Here is a 3,271-nt window from a genome sequence, read left to right on the forward strand (position 1 = left end):
GCGCACTCGCGGTAAATCGCGCACTCGCGGTAAATCGCGCATTTTCTATTCCGGGACACTGTGCGTGACTTATCGCGAGTAGACTGTAATCCTTTCACGGAAGCGCCTCCGTTACTTGAGCTCTATAAAATGTATGTTCCCCAGTCACTTTTGAAAGTGAAGTTGCTCAACTTTACACAGTGCGTAACCTCTCTAAGGCGAGACCAAAAAATATAGAGATTCCCGGGCCCTCCCGCACAAAATCGAGCCAAAGCCAAATTTTTTTAAACAGTTCGTACATGTACAGTACTGATCGTGTGAGTCGATCTGTGACGTGGAGTCACACAAACCCGAGCCTGTACGACTCCTTGATGTACAGATCAGGGCCATCGTTGGACGATATATAGAAAAATTGAACGGGTAAACTGCGTACCTGTTGTCTGTAAAAAAATATTGAATAAAAATTACCGGAAAATGCTGTAAAAAAGTTCAACATCGCATGCACACATATAGTCATGTACATACAGTGTACAAGGGAAGAAAATATTTAAAAAAATTCGCCCGCCCGTACCAATTTCACATGGGTCCTACCGGGAATCTCAATTTTATTCCCGTAGCTATGCAGAAGACGTTACTTCAGTAACGTCTGGCGCTAGCCAGGGTCCACACAGCTTTAATTTGGTATTTGTGTGTGTGTTTGTTTGTTTGTTTGTTTGTTTGTTTGTGTCACGCCTGGCGCTATCCCGTATCTGTCCCGTACCGTATCGTACAGCTGGCCATTTGCTGGCTCCCTTATCTGTCCCGTACCGTACCGTACCGTACCATCAAACACAGCTGGCTACAAACAGCTGGCCACAATATTATGTACATGTATACGACTCCCTGTGTGTTGCAACTGTGCTTGAAGTGGACGGTTGCACTTTTTGTAGCTCCATTTTATCTGAGTTTTCAGTCGTTCCTCTTAATAGTCTTGCCAAGGGGGTGGCTCTGGGTCCACCAGAGTTGCCCCTGGCGTATTTCTGAATTTGCTGGGGCGAGGGTTCCGCGACGCGGTCGCCAAGGCAGTGTCTTTTCAGTCACGACCGTTGTCGTCCTCGTCTCTCCATTCGCGGTGGTGTAGCTGACCCCCGAAATAGTTTCAAACTGCGAAGCTCGGTGGAGTACAGTGGTGGCAGAGGCATGAGCTGTGAGTGGAGACGGTTGCTGGAGATGGATGGTGATGCAGGGAGAAGAGTTACGCAGCCTGACGCCGCGTGGGAAATTGTTTGAACCTGCAATTTCAGTTCGACCGCGGTGGACTTCTAGACGATGTGTCCTCATGGCTGTTTTTCAACGCTTGGCCTATCGCTGATATCCCTGCGTGGGATGTTCTTCCAGTGGAGTCCAGGTGGGACTTCGGGTGCCCACACTCCATCACCTGGTTGATTGTTTTGGAACTGCAAAAATAATTATTGTTTCGTATTTTGTGCGCATCTCTTGTCATCTCTCTTTTCTATACGTCGCACACCAGATGTACTACTATCGCCGTCTTTCTCTTGCTTTCTCTGCCTGCTTGCTGTTTTTTGTTTCTGTTGCCACTGTCCCTCATCATACCCATGCTTGGGTGGTGGGCGGCGTGACCCGTTAGGGTAGCTGCCAATACAGTACGACTCCCTGATGTATAGAGAGACTTTCTGGAAAGAAATAGGGAGACGAGGAGGAAATGAAATTTGAATGGATGTTAGTTGCCGAATAGGTGATAGGATGCGTCAGCAAAAACATACTTTGGAAGAGAGATCCCGTCGTCTCCAAAACAGGCGTGAACGGGCGAGTCAGCGCTGGTCACAGGAAACGTCGGCAGAGTGATCCCGTCGACTCCAGAACGCGCGTGATCGGCACAGTCAGCGCCTTCCCAGGAAACATTTCCATCAGTTCCCACAACATGCACGATGAGCTAAGTAACAAAGCATAGCGTAGGGCCCTGAGCTTCCAAGCTCTCTCGTTAGAGAAATAACAATCCGCAATAAATTCTGCAAATACTTTTGCCTAACTCATAATATTCAAACCGATTGAAACGTTTTTGCAATACAGTGATGTGGCCAATCAACGGAAAAAGACAATTCCATCAGTTCTTATAACATGTACGATGGGCTAGGCAAAAAAGCATAAAACATAGTGTAGGGCCCTGAGCTTCCAAGCTCTCTCGTTTTGGTCTCACCTAATGGCCCAGTTTTATGCTATGTTGAACTCAGATGGAGAAACAATTGAATTCATGTAAAGAGGACTAGAAAAGAATGTTACGAGTTTTGACGAACTGTCACCCAATCCAATCAAATAGCATTCAGTCGCATAGTGCGACAGCAATTCACAAACTCTGACATCATAATTATCATGTTTTTTGTGTCATGGTCGACCAAGACCATTCGGAGTGCTGAGTCGAATGGTCGTGGTCCGAGGAAGCTGAGACGCTCCCTTCCTACTTGAATCCCATTCGAAATCGCGCACCTCCACCGAAACTGGGTGACTGCGCCCTACGAGATGGGGATTTGTATGCAAAATGTCACTAAAAGGGCCATTTCGTTCTTATAAAAGTATGGATGACCGCGATTGGCCCATATATTGTTGTCTTTTGGACGCTGAGTCGATTGGTTTTGGTCCGAAAAGGCTGCGATGCAGCGTTCTTCCTTTATTCCCAATCGAACATGGTTGAACAAGCGGTCACGTGCTCCTGCGTACACCAGTCACCTCGTCACCGTGCCTGCAGGGTACAACTTACTAGCCTGTTTGACCGCTTTTGGGTGCAGTCCTGTCACTCGAGTTGAACTCGAGTTGAACCTTGGTGTGAAAGTTGTCGCCTGCTGGCGTGGTGACCAGGTGATTTGGGCACCCAGGAGCACGTGACCACTTGTTCAACCATGTTCGATTGGAAATAAAGGAGGAACGCTGCATCGCAGCCTTTTCGGACCAAAACCAGTCGACTCAGCGTCCAAAAGACTACAACATATGGGCCAATCGCAGTCATCCGTGCTTTTATAGGAACGAAATGGCGCTTTTAGTGACATTTTGCATACAAATCCCCATCTCGTAGGGCGCAGTCACCCAGTTTCGGTGGAGGTGCGCGATCTCGATTGGGATTCAAGTAGGAAGGTAGCGTCTCTGCTTTCTCGGACCAAGACCATTCGACTCAGCACCCCGATGACTACAACTGGTGAAATTTTAATTTTTGCCTTAACTTCCCCTTTAATAAGAACTACCAACGCGTCTTTCTCGAACATCACTCGAAATCTCCGAGCCTCACAGAATAGTTCGACTC

The sequence above is a fragment of the Sycon ciliatum genome, chromosome 3 (assembly GCF_964019385.1).
Source record: "Sycon ciliatum chromosome 3, ocSycCili1.1, whole genome shotgun sequence".
NCBI classification, from domain to species: domain Eukaryota; kingdom Metazoa; phylum Porifera; class Calcarea; order Leucosolenida; family Sycettidae; genus Sycon; species Sycon ciliatum.